Source organism: Zalophus californianus, chromosome 10 (genome assembly GCF_009762305.2).
Source record: "Zalophus californianus isolate mZalCal1 chromosome 10, mZalCal1.pri.v2, whole genome shotgun sequence".
Taxonomy (NCBI): domain Eukaryota; kingdom Metazoa; phylum Chordata; class Mammalia; order Carnivora; family Otariidae; genus Zalophus; species Zalophus californianus.
In genome coordinates this window covers 104,998,511-105,015,288 of record NC_045604.1, presented here as the reverse complement: position 1 = coordinate 105,015,288, position 16,778 = coordinate 104,998,511, and the positions used below count along the sequence as shown (strand labels likewise).

Below are 16,778 nucleotides of genomic sequence, written 5' to 3'. Positions count from 1 at the left end.
ACGAGGAGATATGGAGGCTTTTGGGGGGGAACTCATGAGCTGAGGGGACCTTGGTCATGTGACTAAAACTCTGTGCCTCAGTTTCCTTGCCTGTAAGATGGAACTAATAATAGCATTCTCCCTCTGGGTGTGTTGTAAAGGTCTAACCCCTGGGAAATGTTATCCCAGTGCCTGGCAGGCGATGAGTGTCTCATGGGTGGTGCTGGTGGTCACTATTGTTGCTTGTCAATGGTGACTGTCCTCTTTTGGACACAATGGGTGTGAGGAATCCCTACACGTTCAGGTGAAGATGCCTAGGAAACCTCAGATCAGGGGTATGAGGAAGCTATGATCTGGCGCCTGACTTGGGAGTTGTCATTACATTGGGAAGACTGAAACCCAGGAATGAACCAGGTAGTTGACTGGGGAGGGAGGAGAGGGCAGAGGTTGGCCAGGGCAGGGGGTGGGCACCATTCCAAGGAGTTTGTTGGACTGACCTCAGCCACTTTCCCTTCCTTCCCTGTGGCTACTTCTCGCCCTTCCCATTTCAGCCTCCAGCACTACAGAATCCCCAAGGTGGGCCCCCTTTGATCCCTAGAGAGCAGCACCCTTCCCTCGGGGGCTCCTTTACCTGCCCCTGCCCTCGAGAGACCCACCTCCCCAGATACAGTGCTGGGACTCAGGGCCACCACCCCCTCAAGGTACAGATTTCCACCGCTTCAAGCAAGCCCTGGATCCATGGTCACACAATTTAACCACCATCTTGCCACTAAGGTCCTTCTGTCTCCCGTTGGCCCAGGACCGGGTTGGGGAGTAGACAGGAGCATGGATTCAGAGCCAGAAGACTTGAGCTTGAATTCTGGCTCGACCACTTCTGTCTGGGTGACCAGGGTAAGTCCTTAAATCTCCCCAAGGCTCATTTTTTTCTCATCTGTAAAATGGAGACAATACCCTCTACTTCATAATGTGGTGGGACAGTTCATTCTTTCAGTGACAAGCTGTTATGAAGACAGATCCTGATGACCCTCCTCACCCTATCCCTTGCTGGGGGAACAAGAAAGAGACCAGAGGGCGTCTGTTTTGTGAAGCTCTGGGAAGGCTTCACAAAGGCAATGGTGTTTGAATTGGCCCTTCCAAAGATGAGTCTGTAGAACGAAGGAGTGGAGGCAGGGCACAGCACAGGCTGAGGACAAAGGCCTGGCCCGGGCCAGGGACCTGGGACCACGAGGGGCAGGGTGTGTGGGATGCATGATGCGGTGAAGCCAGTCTGTGAACAGAGGGTGAGCCCTTCCAGAGAAGAAGCCCAGTGTGTGGACAGGGGGTGGGGAGGGGCAGGCCTCCTGAGTTTCCTGGGGGAATAAAATTCTGATGTGGCACATCAGAAACGTGATGGAACTTACAAACACACAGGAAACTAGGTACTTAGGTTGTGAAACTAAGTCCGGGTCTTTGTAAAAATGAGTGCGCAACCATAGCGGTTTCTCAAGATATTTTATCAAGCTGGAAAAGGAAACCCATCTCCACTGTGTCCAAGGAATCTGGGTGTGCCCCTACCCCACTCCCACCCCTGGCACTGAAGCCAGGCTGCACCCCTGGCACTGACATGTCCCCTGGAGCTGAAGTGGGGGTTGCTCTCCTAGTACCCCTCCCTTCCCTGGGGGACTCTTCTCTCAACCCCCAGGCCATAAGCATGAGCATGGGGAGATGGGCAAAGGTCATCAAGTACTGGGTAGAACAAACTGGAAGGCTTCCCTGCAATCTGTGCAGGAGGGTGGGGCTGGGGGCTCAGGACCACGTAACAGCCCCCTCAGCCCTAGGTTCAGGTCACTCATTCATGTCACAGCTATTCAGTGAATGGCCACTCTGCCACCCCCCCCCCCCCCCAAGGATAAGAGACGCAGGGGAAGATGCACTAATGCCTATAATGTAGCAAGATGAGTGCTGGGATGGGGGATTTGGCAGAGACATCAACTGAGTTGGGTGTGTGGGGAGAAGCATAGCTGGGAGGTCCTCCTGGAGGCAAGATCTTAAAGCCTAAGGAGGAGTTTGTGGGACAATGAAGGGGAGGAAGGATGTCCTGGGCAGAACGTGGGGATGTGTGGGAAGAAGGCTTGAAGAGGAAAGAGGGAAGAACATGAGCTCTTGCATGGCTGAGCACAGAGGGCCGGAGGAGGGGGGCTGGGGAACTGAGGAGCTAGGATCATAAACCTGCAGGTAATGGGGAGCCAGTGAAGGCTATTGAGCTGGGGAGGTCATGGTTAGATTTGCATGGTTAGATTCAAGGATCTCTCTTGCTGCCCGGTGCCCTCACTTTTGGGGGTCCCTGCCCTTTGGAGAGAGGTCTGACTCTAAGGGTCAGCCCAGCTCAGACGTAGATCTGCAAGTGGCCGAAGAGCCAGCCAGGGTTCAAGGCGCTTACCATGTGCCCTAAACTGACTTAATCTCTGTGCTCAGTTTTCTCACCTGTAAAATGGGATTAATATAAATCCCCCCCCCCCCCGCCAGTTTAGGGTTGAAGTAATTAGCCCTTAAATTAAGGGTACATAGTAAGTTCTATGTATAAGCGTTAACTGCTAGTCTTACCCATAAACAATGCCAATGGGTCTTAAACCACTACAGGCGGGAGTTAACCAATAAGACCTATAGATCAGTATAAATCAGAACAGATCAGGTAGATAAGCACCGTTCCAAATCAGCACCAGCTTGTAAAGACTAGCAGGCCTACAAGGTCGCTTCTCACAGATACGACCCCCACAGAGCCTGCAGCATGACTGGGGAGTAAGGCACTCAGGCAGGCCGGCAATGAGAGGGTTAAGCAGAGTGAGCTTCCTCCCTGCCTTCTTGGAGTCTCTCTTGGGAGGTGTTGGCACTGCTGTTTGTTACCCAACCCTCGAGAAGATGCTGCAGAGGGGAGGGAGAGCCGCTGAAAGCCTTCCTTTTAATTATTCAGCAGCCGGAGCTTCCTGCTGCCCTGGGAGGCAGGCCCTGGGGCGGGGGTGGGGAGGGTGGGGTGGGTGGGGTGGGGGGGGGGGAGGGTGCTGGATCTGGCTGGGTTGGGGGAAGGGCTGGTTCCAGGAGGGGCAGGCAGCCTGGCCCACGAGGGTGCTGGCCCCACAGTCTGGGCTGCAGCCCTTGGGGGGAGGAGGGGTCCCACTCCTGCCCCACTGTCCAGCCAGGCCTGGGCGGGGCTTGGAGCTGTCCTCTGCCTACAGCCTGGGTCTGCTGTGGAATGGATGCATGGATGCAGCGGGGCTGGCCAAACTCCTAGAGCCAGGCTGGGGTGTCCGGGGCAGGCAAGGGAGGGAGGGCAAGCCCACTGTCCACAGGAGAAAGCCCAGGTAGGTTAGCCGGCACCTGAGTCCTGAACAACCTGTCCAGACCCCCTGTGTCTCAGACACACTGCACTCTAGAACACACCAGCCCCTGCTGCTCCCTCTCCCTGGAATGCCCTTTCTCTTCCATTTTTCCTTACAAGACACTGCTCAAGCATCTCCTCCTCTGTGAAGCCTTCCCTGACCTCCCGTGGGGGACGCACCTCTGCTGTGCTCTCAGAGCCTTACCCTTGGGCTGCCACTCCGAGCATCTGCTCCTTTCTACTGTGACTGCTCCCTGGCCTGGTGGGGGCTATCCCAGGGCAGTGGCTCCAAGGGCTCTCCAAGGGTAACATCCATCTTTGTGTCCCTTGTGCCCAGCACAGAGCTTGGCACAACGCAACCAATCTGTGAGCCTTTATTAAACCATCTGTGAACTTTTATTGAAATTCAGCCTGTGTTTGTGCTGATGGGGAGCTCACTACTTATTTTTTTACCACTTCCAGAGACCTCAGCAGGAAAGGTCCCTGGTTACTGCTTCAATGTGCCCAGAATTTGCGTCTCTTGGCATTTTTTGCACGGGTCACGTTATCATATACTTGGTAAACCTTGGAGTTCAGCTCTGTCTTTGAATGGGTAGAAAGGACTTGCCTGGCACCCAGGCTCCTGCCAATCAGCCCAGGGCCCCTGTCCCTGTTTCCGCTGGCTCTGATTTGGGGTCCCAGAGTAGAGGACTTGGGTGGCAAGTCCCTAAGGACAAGGAGGCCTCAGCTGTCTGCTCCCTACAGAGGAGCCCACAGTAGAGGTGGTACAACCCTGGCAAGACCAGTGCAGTCCAGGACAGGCCACAGAGGGCCTGAAGCCAGAGTTCAGACTGGATTCATCAACAGAGGACAGTGGCGGAACCCACAGACCAATGCAGACCAGCATTAAGACCAATGGAATAGAGCAGAACATGCAATACTGGTCATTGAAAATAATGCAGACCAGTTCAATTTGGAAGGGAGACCTGTATAGACCAGTGCTGATCCCAAACAAACAAGTAGTCTATTAGTCTCCCTTCCCTGCACTCCGGTGGAACAAAGGAACCCCGTCCCACCCAACCCACTCTGCTTCTCTTCAGAGTCCTCACTGGCCTTCGGATGGCAGACAGCTTCCCTGTGGCTGCCTGAGCTAGAATGGAGATTTGAGGTTTGGCGGGGGCGGTGGGGGGGGGGAGGTGTAACTGGAGAAAGAAGCTTTTCATGGCTGAGCTGTCACTGATGGCATGGGCTGCCAGGGAGGTGATCTCTGTGTTCTGGGGAGGGTCCAAGCCAGATGGCCTTGGCGAGGCATCCTGGGGAGAGATACCTGTGTGCCAGGACTCCGTACTCTCTGAGGACTCTCCCTAGCTGGCCTTGGGGGCTGAACCGTCAGTGAAATCAGACAAGCCTGTGGGCTGACATCAGTTTCCATCATGCCCTTCACCCCCTTCTCCCCACAAGGATCAGATCCCTCAGGCTCACACCTGGGAGCTGGGCTGAGGAAGGGTAAGATGGGCCAGAAGCTGTAGGATCAGATCTCTTTTCCTTTTTGAGACTCAGTTTCCCCATCTGGCCAAAGTGTCAGTGGCCTGGGTACTACTGGGGCCAGGGTAGCGCTGGGCTCTGAGTCTCCGGTGGTCCAAGACTTAGAAGAATCAAAGTTGGTGGTGATGTGCTGCCCTGGGAGTTCTCAGCAGGAAGGATGTGTGCAGGACAGATAGACAAGCCCCTTCCACCCACTGGGGATGGTGACAGGACAACCCAGGGCAGCGGCCATTCTCAGCAGGAAGGATGTGTGCGGGACAGATAGACAAGCCCCTTCCACCCACTGGGGATGGTGACAGGACAAGCCAGGGCAGCGGCCTCCACTGCCCACACAATCTCATTATGGAAAATTCCCTCTATTGACTCAGCTCTAATCAAGCAGTCTGCCCTGGGCATCCCCCCCAGGTTTCTGCTGGGCCGGGTGAGATCAAAGAGAGAGAGAGCCGGGCTGGGGGCTGGAGCCTTGCCTGCCATTCCCATCGATCCAGATGCGCCTCCCGTTGCTAGGCAACAGCCTCCAGTCTCTTCTGGTCCTTCCTCCCCCAGGGGCTGCAGGATCGGGCAGTAAAGGGGGAGAGAGAGACCCCACATTCGTTCTCTAGGTCTTCCCTTACCAAGCTGGAGATCTCTGTCACCCAGGTCCCCCTCTTACCCAGGAAGCACCCCTCCTATCCTGGCAGCTTGACCCTCACGCAAAAATGGACCCCTTTTCTCCTCTCACATTTGTATTCATCTCCAGAATACTCGAAATTCACACCTCCTGTGCTCCACATAAACACTCAGGAAGACAGGCCCAGGGATTCTGGAGAGGGCAAGGGACCCACAGGGGGTCTGCGAAAAAGTCAAGGCTACCAACTTCCAGCCCAGTGTTGGCCTCCTAGATGTAGAAGCCATTTAAGCTTCAGACAGCAGCTCTGAATTCACACTCCCAGTTTTGAGTGGGTTGGCACTCTTTTTTTTTTCTTTTTCCAAAACGTAGGATGCATTTCATAGTAGTTTTTTTCTTTTTTGTTTCAAGTGCTATAAGTTAAAACTGTAAGTTGTGTTTTAAAACAGGCATAAAAATGTACTGTGGGTTTTGGGGGCTGTAATTGACTAAATAATGCAAATCTGATCACTTGATCACATATGATATTTTGCATATTTTATCTGCCCTATACTGCTCATCTTTCCCTTTTTTTTCTTTAGCCAAATATATCCATGCCATCCAGCAGTTGTTATGCGGTGACCTACTTATATAATGGCTTATTTAGGATTTTAAGGTGTCTCCCCCCTCCAAGGTCTTTGCAGCCCTTAAGGTTGGAAAGTATCTCCCTTTTCCCTCTGGTCCCTCATCAGACCTTTTTTTTTTTTAATGCAACTAAGGGACAGGAAGAGGGATGTGTTTCCCAAAGCATGAAGAGCCGGAACTCAGGAGTTCAAGGGCCCAGCACTGAGAGCCACTGGGGGATGCACAGTCCCTGTGCAGCCGTCCTGGTGCCCTTGGCCCTGCCACTGCCGGCCATCTGTCCCCTCAGCTCTGCAGCACGGTGATAACTCCTCCCTGACTCCCCTGCTCAGCCCCAGTCACACACTTCAACTCTGAGAGGCACAGCTTTCCAGGGTCCTTGACAAATGGTAGCCAATTAATGTCAATTAATCTGATTAGCCTAAATAGTTAATTAAGCAGTTAATTAACAACATCATTGACAATAACCTACGGCTCCTGAGGGATTGTGGGTGGGAGGCAGGAATGGTGGGGGCTCTTCTTGCTCTGGGAAGGGGTGAGTCCCTTAAGGTCAGACTGGGTGATAGGGTGGGGGCCTCTCTCCGAGTCGCCACCTCGCTCTGCCTTCAGCCCCAGAATCTTCATCTGGGCTTTGTCTGATTCCCCCCCCCCGCCCCCCGCCCACAAGCCCTCCCCTGGTCCCTGGCCGGGATTGAGAGGGTCTGATTTATGCTGGACAGGCTGCACCTCAGCACAGCAGAAGAGGGCTATTGTCTGGAAAACTGTTCCACCCTAAAATCCCAGACAGGAGTCCCTGCCTCTGCTGCCACCATCCCCACTCCAGACTGGGCACCTCACTGCTCCAACCCCTGTTGGACTCCCCAAACAGCAAAGCAGCCCTGGAAGGGTATCGTCACCCTGAAGCCCATCCTACAGATGAGCGCACGGAACACCTCCCATAGGCCAGACCCTGTGTTTGCACTGGGGACCCACAACAGTGACTAACACAGGGGTTCTGCCCTCCAAAAGCTCCTAGTCTGCGCTATCATCGAACGGTGTGGCCTCTTTGTTCCTACCGTGTCTTAGCTGGGTGATGCTTGTGACTTTATTAGCCGCTCTGTGCCTCAGTATTGCCCTGCCGTGACCTGACTACCTCATAGGACGTTGTGAAGACTAACGAGTTAGTACATGGGAAGCCCTTAGAGCAGGACCCAGCACATGGGACATGCCCAGTGGGTGTTCACGGCCTAGGGAGACGGAAGGGTAAACAACCAGCCAGGACAGAATACAAGAGGGACCAAGGAGGAAGTAGCACGGGACACTTGGGGGCGCACGGAGGGAGGAGAGCTTGGAACAAGGTATTGTCCAGAAGACACGTGAGCAGAGGCTGAAGTTCAAAGAGGTAGAGGAAGGGGGAAGAAGGGCATCCGGGCAAAGGCAACAGCATGGGCAAAGTGATGAGGCGCTGGTTCCCAACTCTGGCATGTACAATCACCTGGAGCTTTAAAAAATGCAGGTCCCCAGACCCCACCCTGAATCCATCATTATGGGTGGGGCCCAGGAATCTGCTTTTCACGGGGTGTTCTGGAAACCCTGAGGTAGGTACTCTGCACCTAGAGACCCATGGTTGCCGTGGTTCTGGGTGTGTCAGGTTGGGAGGAGCTGAGCTGCAGTAGGAGAGGCCCCTGGCCATGTGACCCATGTTCTGAGAACACACTGCAGGCCCCCTCTCCATCTGTCCAAATCATGTTTGCCCTTCTGGGGTGACCTTCCCGAAACAGCTCTGGCCATTTGCTTACCTGCTGGAAACATCCCTTGGTTTCTCCATTGCCCACAGGAGAAAGGCCCGACCCCACCCCCCACCCCAGATTGGCACTAAGGCCCCTCATGAGGCCTCCTTCTCTAGCCTGATCCTCAGCCCCTGGGCCCAGACCCCAACTCTCCAGCTACACTGTTCCCCAAGACCTTGGTGTTCTTCCCTCCGCATCTCTGCTCATGCTGTTCCCTCTGCCAGAAATGCCTTCCCCTTTCCCTCCCCCTGGCAAACCTGTACTCCTATCAAGTCCATCTGTGAAGCCGGGTCCAAAGTCAACTGGGCAAGCAACCTCCCCCACTGCCAGTGACCCGGCTGTCCTTGGAACACTCCCTCATTAACCCATATTCTGTCTCAAAACATTCACCAGTTTATGGGCCTTGCTCCCCACTGAACGGAGGACTGCTGCTCCCTTTCTCCAGTGCCTAGCACAGAATTTGGGGATGACAAGGGTAATTGAGCTGTTAAGTTCAGAGGAGGTGCTGAGCAAAAGTTTGACGTAGGAATGAATGAATGAATGAATGAATGAATGATCACCTCTGCTTTCTGATACATGAGGAGCAGCGGACAGAGGGAGAGAGAACCTGGAGGCGGAGAAGAGAGGTGTCTGGGGACACTGATGGATGAGTCACAGGGACAAATAAACACGTGTCAGACAGGGCCAGACAGGGAGGGGGGACAGGGCTGCTTGGAGGCAGGACCTGCTGAGTGTCCCAGCTTCCTTCCCAGAAGTTCCCTCTGGTGCCCTCTTGGGAAAAGGGGTGGCTTGGCTCCTCTGCCAGTCCTGAAGCCTGCTCCCCCAGCCTGGGGTTCTCTGTCTGATTCCGAGGGCCAGGCCAGCAGCCAAGGCGGGGCACCCCCATCCTGCCCTGCCCCTGGCCCACAGGCCTTTCTCCCACGTGCACCTACACTCCTGACAATCTCCCGGTGGCACGTCTCCAGTACCTGTCCCCTTTGCAGTCACCTCTTCTCAACCCCCCACCTGTTTGTCCTTGGTCTTTTTCTTTCCATGTTTTCCCCCCACCCCCATGCAGCCAGAGTGGGCTTCCTAGAAGGCAGATCTGACCATTTCATGACGATGCTCCAAAGCCTTCTTTGACTTCCATTGCTTTCCAGATAAATCCCCAGCTTACAGTGGTTCTTAAGATCCTTCCCAACCTGGGCAGGCCTGTCACTGTCCCCTGGGCTGCCGTCCACCTTCTACTCCCAGGCATGCCCTGTGTGCTATGGCTACATTAGATTATTCATTATCCTTTTAGCTCACCAGGACTTTTCATACCTTTGTGTCCACGCTGTTCTCTGGAGTGTCATGCCCTTGCCTTCTCTGTCTGGCACCTTCCCTGTTGTTCTCGAAAGCCCAACTTCAATACCCCCCCCCCGCCCCCCCGCCAAAAGCCTCCTCTGGCTGCCCACATCAGCGTGGTCACCTCAGCCCTATCAGAACATCAGCTCTGTTCCCTCATGCCTGCCTTTCCCACTAGTCTGGGCACTCCTCAAGGTCAGGGTTGGTGTCTGGGTCACCTGGGTCCTCAGTGCTCAGACCAGGACCAGAAAACAGGAGGCACTCCGTAGATCTTGACCATGTGGTCTCACACTCAGATGGCTGCCATGTCTGGGGGGAGTGCACTGGATTTAATCCTGGCCCGAGTCACTTCTCATCACACATCTGGAGGCAGGTATCCTTATGCCCATTGTATAGGGGAGGAAACAGACCCAACTGTGGAGGTTGGGACCTAAATGAGATCAGAGCCCAGGAGACTGGCAATCACCTGATTCCCCGTTCTAAACTTTCTTCTGAAGTCTTTTTGGATCCAAGGGGATGTATGACCCTCACATGCTCCTCCTCCCCCAGCAGCTTTGGCCCTCCCCTCCTCAGTCTCTGGCTGACTGTCACAGGGCCCAAAGCCATCTCTCCAAGGGAAACCCCCATAGCCAGAAGACCTGAAAGGTGTGTGCCCCACCCAAGAAGGAAGGACGGAGGTCAAGCTTCTCCTCCCAGCTCTCACGGGCTCCCTTGGGAAGCAGTTCCACCCATGTCCAGCCTTCAAATGGCCATTAAAGAAAGCTTTTTGAAAAATCTTTAAAGACATCAGAGAATTCTCATGATAGAGTGAAAAATAGGATGCCAGCTTCCCTCAACAGTGTGTTTCCAGTTATTGAACTCTAGGTATCTATGAACACATGGACAAAATCCTGGAAGAAATATCCCCCATGTTCACAGTGGCTACCTCTGGGTGGTGGGACTACAGATGATTTCTATTTTCTCCTTGGCTTCTCTATTTTCTCAAGTCTTGTGCAAGGAAGATGTGCCGTTCTTAGAATCACAAGAATTCAATGAGACTTGCTTTTACCTGTCTCCAACCTGGGGAGTTTTGGAGGATGGTGGTGGGGATGGAGCTCAGTATGGGACGGGTCTCAGAGCCACAGGCCCTGCTCAAAGCTAGAAATAAAATAGGTAGGCCAAGAGCTCCCCAGCTCAGGAAGCTGCCTGTACCCCAGGGTCGGGTTCACTGGGCCCAGACCACCTCATAGGCCTCAAAGACCCCAGCAGGATGCTAAAGGAACTGTGGCCCTGCTTGCCAGCTTCGGCTGGCACGGCAGCCTCTGCATTGGGCGAGAGGCCAGGGAGGGGGTGGCAGGAGGCAGAGGCCAGGCTGAATGCCCAGGAAGCAGCACCGCAGGTGGATGGGCTGGCAGCATTTGGCTGGGGGTAGGGGTGTCCTTGGGGCTTGGGGGCTGCTCTAGAGCTAAGACACACATGGCCACTGTGGCCTTTCTCCCAGGCTGAGAGTCAGTTCGGGCAGCTGGACCTGCTCACCTGCCCCGGTCCCCTAGGCCCCCATTCTGGGTGACATGGAGTCAACAGGGCTTGGCCTCTGGGGATGGAGCTGTCACTCTTCTGTGCCCAGAAGAAGGTGAAGGAGCAGAACCCAGAGGTCTCGGCAGGCACTAAACCACAGTGAGAACCTAGGCTGGGCCAGCCTGGAGTCTGTAACTGTTGGTGATGAGCCCCTCCCTGTCATAAGCCCCTCTGCTCACTGGGGCTCCTGCCTCCTCACTGACCTCTCTCTCCTCTCACAGAGCAACCCACCACCCTCCTTCCTCTCTGAGCCCACTCTCACTGATTACCCTCTCTGATCCTTCCTCCTCTCTGAGCCCCCCACCCTTTCACACCTAACACAGGTGGGTGTTAGAATTGAGAAGGAACTTTCTTGCCTGACCTCCCCTCCCCACTCAGACTAGACTAGTCACCAGACCAACTCACTCCCTCTCCTGGACCCTGCATCTGCTCTTTAGAGCATCAACTGCAAAATCCCTCCCTCTCCAAGACACCATGAATAAGCCTCAACCACCACACCCCTGCTGCATCCCTGGATTTGGGGCCTGGGCACTTGTGTCCTGGGAGCCTCCTGGAGTCTAGTGAACAACTCTGGGAGGAGAATGGAGGGCATCTTCAGTGTCCCTGCAGGTCACCTCCAATCCTGGGCCAGGACAGCTAAATCCTGGCTCAGCGAAAGAATCTGGGGTCTCCGAGCCATATTTTCCCCCTTTAGTTAAGACTCCAAGATTGTAGATGGGAGGGACAGGTGAATTTTAAATCTCAGCTCCAACTAATAAATCAAGCCCTGAAACACTTGGAGGTGACTTCTACCTCTGCCGATAGAACCACAGTCTTCCCGACATACACATTTATAGAGCAGAGAGATCTTAAAATCGTGGTGCTGGCAGTGCTCTCGGGGGTCATCCAGCAAACCCCATCATTTTATGGCTGAGGACGTTGAGGCCCAGAGACAGGAAGGGACCTGCTCAAGGTCACACAAGGAGCCAGGGGCAGAGAGGGGCCCAGAAAGAAGGTCCTCGGACTTCTGTCCCAGAGCCCTTCAGCCACCTCTCCCGCCCGCTTCCTCCCACCTCCTGCTGGCCCACAATGCCCTCGCTGACCCTCACCCAGGAGAGCCTGGGGAATTGAGGACAGAGTGGTGTTGTGGAAGCCAACTGGGTCCCTGCGGCAGTGGGTGTGGGCTGCACCAAGACCTTCCTCTGTGACCTTGGGCTTCCAGGCCCTGTTTTGCTCCTCTGTGAAAGGAGCAAAAACACCTTTGATTCCAGGTTTTGTGAGGGGGAAATGAGGTCACGTATGTGAAGTGACAGGTGCATGGCAGGGGCTCGGAGGGTGTGCGGGAGTTAAGGAAGGGAGGGTGGGCTTCCCTCATCTCCTCAGCAGATCCCCTGATGGCTGCTGGGACAGGAGGAGCCTTGATTGTGCCCCTGGGGGCAGTAAGAAGTGGGCAGAGGAAGAGTAAAGTCAGTAGCGGAGGCTGACCCCAGCAGTGCTGCCAGCGGCTTGTGACCATGGCCCTGTCTCGGGGGTGGGGGCTAACCGCTCGGAAAGGAACAGGCAGTCACTGGCTTGCTGAGGTCAGCAAGAGGCTGGCAGGCAGAAGAGGTGAGAAGTGGGTATGGCAGTGAGCAGATGGGCCTGCCAGACCCAGAGTGCCCCTCTGGCAGGCGTGACAGCGGCAAGGGTGGGTTGTGGTGGGGGCACCCAGCTGGCCAGTTCAAAGCACGTTCCACCTCCAAATATCCCAGTGACCTTGGGGGAGTCAGCTCCTCACTGCACTGCACACCCTCACTCATACGCCTCAGGCTCCCCACCTGGAAAGCCCGCATCACGAATCAAGAAACTGGCATTTAACTGGGCCTTGCTATTAAGGGGCTGGGACAGGTCGTCAGCTGCACTTCTGCCCCAGGGAAGACAGCTTGGGTGGCTTCGTGACCTTGGGAAAGTTACTCCACTCTCATTTCTCAGCCGCGAAATAGGGACAACGATGGCTTCCTTGGGAAGCTTTTGTGAGGATTGAGTGAGTCATTTGTAGCACTGTGCCTAGCACGGAGCCTGGTACGAGGCCCTTGGCCAACATCCACCTCCTCTGGGAAGAGAAAGACGTACTTCAAACAATGCTGAAAACTTTCCCACCTTTATCCAGCTTCTCCTTAAGAAATGCTTACTTGCCTTCAATCGACTAACACTAGCCCAGAATTTTCCAGCCCCCAAGTCATCTCCCATCCATTATCTGGATTATTTCTTTGAATAGCAAAGTAGATGCTGTTAACATGACACCTGTTTTACAGATTGTGAAACAGGCTCAGGAAGGGTCAGTGGCTTACCTGAAGTCGTGCAGCTTAGATCTGAACTGTGTCTCAGACTTCAGAGTCCACGACACCCTACCTACCTACCCCCACCTCTTAAAATCCAATCAAGTCTTTATTCACCCTTCAGGAATCCTCCTCCACCCCTCACAGGAGAGTGGGATGGGGCATAAAGTTAAGGAGCCCAAAAGCTGGTAATGTGTGGGAGCAAGTTCCTAACCAGCTTGGTCCTATTTCTGGCTGGGGAAGAATTTGGTACCTGCTGGGGCCACGACCTTAAGATGCACAAAGAAAGTCTCCAGCCCCTGCCCTGCTCTCCATCTAAGTTCCTGCCTTTTCTCTTGACACAGGACCAAAGGCCAGCCCCGGCCCTCTGATGCCAGAAGTGGGTGAGTGAGTGAGGTCTTTGGGGAGTGAGAAGTCACAGCTGGGATAGAGCACAGGCATTGAAGTAGCAGCAGGCCAGACCTGGGTGCCCTTCTTTTGCTCCCCACCAAACCATCCCCACAATGGACCTGCTGCCAGGAGCAGGAACTGCAGGAGGCTTCAACACTGCCCTGGCAGGAGCCCTGGGAAGGAGGGGGAGGAGGATGTGAGGCAGAGGCTGCGTCTCTTCTCTCATCTCTCCTTTAGACCAGGAATTTGCTCTGAGCTCGGGCCCACTCTGAGCTTCAGAAACTCTCCCCGGGCATTCAGGGAGGCCACAGAGAACCCCCCCCAAAACTCCTCGTGGCTATTTTCTCTTCCTGTACCCTCCATCCTCTTTCCAGTGTTAGAGTAAATGCCATCCTGGGTGAGACCCAGTTCTCGTTGCCAGGCCTGCCTCCCTAGGGGCATTTGGGCAGCTGGGAAAGGGGCCAGCCTGTCCCCTGTGCTGCCACCCCCTGCTGGACAGAAGCCCAGCATTCAGGTGGGGGCCTGCTTCCTCCACCCCTCCCAGTGACCAGCATCTCCATGGGGGTCCCTGCATTGATCTCTCCCTTCCCTAGGGAGCAGGTCCTTCTCCACAGTTGGGGGAGGGCAAGTGGCCTGCACTTGGGGGCCTCCCTAGCATCCTTGTGGGCCAGGCCATGGTCATTTATGCCCAGGGGAGTCCTGCCCAGGACCCCGCGGGGTTCCCACTTTCTCCATTCCTCTCAATGAAATGAACAATGTTCCTTATCTGTTTCCCAGTGTCTCGCACCCTGGATCAAACACTCTTGCAGTCCCCCAACCTACCCTCTGCTCCGGGGCCTGAGGACTCTGAGCCCCTGTCCGACCGTGGAGGCCTGAGGTTCAACCCAGCCCCGGCCCCTCTGGGAAATGCCCCCGCCCCACTAGGGGCTCTCACCTCCCCGCTGACCGCCGCGCTCCGCCGGGTGCTGAAGCCAGGCCCTCTGGCCCCGCTAGTCCCGGCTTCCTCCTCCGCTCGGCTTGGCAGGGCAGCTCCGCGCCACCCACGGCCCCGCGCCCTCCGTCTCCCCGAGGACGCCGCCGCCGCCGCCGCCGCCGCCGCCGCCGCCGCCGCCGCCGATTGCTGAAATGCTGGACAGCGCACCACCATGGAGGCGGCCTCCCTGCCTGCCCGCCGGCCAGAGCGGCCCGGCCCCCTCCAACAGCGCCCCCTGCAGGCCCGGAGGGGCCCACGCAGGAGAGGCAAGGAGTGGGGCGTCGAGCAAGGACTCTCCACTGCAGCGACATCAGTTCCACTCCCTGGGGGTGGGAGCACACCAGCACCCGGAGGCGCCCGGGGTCCGGGAGGTTATTAATTTGGAACTGGAAGCAGAACTCGCTAACCTGAGTTCTCGCCAGGACATTGACTGCTCAGCTGGTGTTTAATGGGGCCCTAGGATGACCCTGGGAGATGCCCCAGGAGGCCCCTGTTATCATGAACCCCGCCTCCCCGTAGCCGGACCAAGGTTGGGAGGGGACGGGAGGGCCATCCTAACTGGGAGAGGAATTTGAGAACGGAATCTCTGGACCTTCGGTGGTGCTTGGTTGGGCGTCTGGCATCGCGGGTTCAAGTCACCCTTTGGTTACTCTCTTCGTGGCTTTGGGCGGCCTGTTGGTCCTGCAGCTAACACCTTCCTTTCCTTGACCGAACACTGAGCGGGCAGAGTGCGGGGAAATTCGTGGGGGGGGGGCTCCCGAAGAGGATTTGGAAGCCCAGAGACCTTTCTGCAGTGGAAGCCAGGAACGTGAGGTCTTTGTGGGGGACCCACCAGTGGAGTCCCTGTAGAAGCTTCCTGTCCTAAGGAACGGGGCTGAAAGTGCCAGGGCAGGCTTGAGCAGCGTCCAGACTAGGGTGAGGTGAGTGACGCTCTTGGGGAGCAGCTTTTAAGAAGGCATTTATAGGACACTGAGAGTCATTCCTGGATGGAGTGTGGTGGTTGTAAGTGTGTGCGGCTTTATGTGCATGTGTGTCCATCTGTATATACGAATGTCTGTGTGTGCCCCTCTCCCCTCCCCTCCCTGCCCGCCCCCCCCCCCCCGTTTCTTCACCCACATGTGTCTTTGGAGTATGTGTGCCTTTGAGTGGTTGGAATCCTGGCACTGCAGGCCCTTTCTAGTCTGCTGAACAAAGCTGGGGGTGGGAGAGAGGGGTGGGCCACAGCTGCTGCTGCCGTTACCACAGCCTCATAGCCCCAGGGGCGAGTCCTGGACTGGTCTCCTGCCTTCTGGCTGCATGAATATTTCATCGGTTGGGGCCTTGGGCTGGCTTAGCACCAGTGTGCTCGCTCCTCCTGCCCCCTTTGCCTGGCCGGGCCTCCCAAAGCAGAGCAGGGAGTAGATAGATCAAGGGCTGGGAGAGGGCCTCTGAAGGGGGCCTTGCCTTGCCTGAGGAGCCATGGCTGAGTGTGTGGAGGGGGTGTGGGGGAAGCCAGAGGAGGTGCAGGGAGGGGGCATTCTCAGGGGGAAGCCCGTTCCTTAAATGGAGTCAAGTTGGCTTTATGGAACCTCACCACACTGATTTGGTATCTGACCAGCCCTGGCTTCAACTGTTTGGGACTAGTGCCTGGGCACACCTTGCCCTAGCTGGGCACGCTTCCTCTGACCCTCCCCTCATCTGCCTCTGCAGCCCCTGGCCCTCTGGCTTCACAGTGGGAGGTACTTCAGGGCAGAAGGGGAGAGGGGCCTGCAGCTGGCTGCAAGCTAGCTTTCCCAGCTGCCTTGGGCCCTCTTTCTACCAGACGTGGGATGGGGGAACCCCGGATGCCTGGGCAGCCCCTCAGCACCAGTAACCCCTTTACCCCTTACACCTCCTTGCCCTGCCTTAAAGGAATAGGTATCTTCCTTGGGCTCTCTACCGGCCAGCTAATTTTCCAAGAAGGGTTCCTTCCCTTGTGTTACTCATTTCAACAAATGGCATCACCATCTGTGCTGTTTTTCTCCATTTGCCCCTCTGGGTCCATTCTCCTCCCTTCTCCGCCCTCTTCTGGGGCTTTCGAGGCTGACCTCTGCAGACCCATTAGCCAGGTTCCCTTACCCTTGGCTACTGGTTGAGTTCATTCAAGGGGAAGCATCACCAGGAGAATGAAAAGCAGGAGGAAAGAGAAGCTAGGTATTTATTCCCCTGAGGAGTTCCTCTCTAGCTCTGGCCCAGTGACCCCTCATCCCCAGCTCCAGGGCTCCTGGCCCGGCTCTGGCGTTGTTTTCTCTCTGTGGCCCTTCAGACGGTGTTGGTGGCCCCTATAGCTATGAACATGGGCACTTCTCTGTCCTTCTTGGCTTGTTCTTATATCCTGACCTGCAGCTCTGTGCACGGTCCC

General features: G+C 55.7%; 1 protein-coding gene across 2 annotated transcripts in view; it reads right to left on the bottom strand.

Annotated features, from left to right (window-relative positions):
• Positions 1-14,488, bottom strand: part of SRRM3 (serine/arginine repetitive matrix 3) — a 54,895-nt gene extending 40,407 nt beyond the window's left edge. For both annotated transcript variants that reach the window (XM_035722601.1, XM_035722602.1), the window contains exon 1: positions 14,360-14,488. The gene's annotated coding sequence lies outside the window, so the exon portion shown is untranslated. The remainder of the gene's footprint in view (positions 1-14,359) is intronic.
• Positions 14,489-16,778: the final 2,290 nt, after the last annotated feature.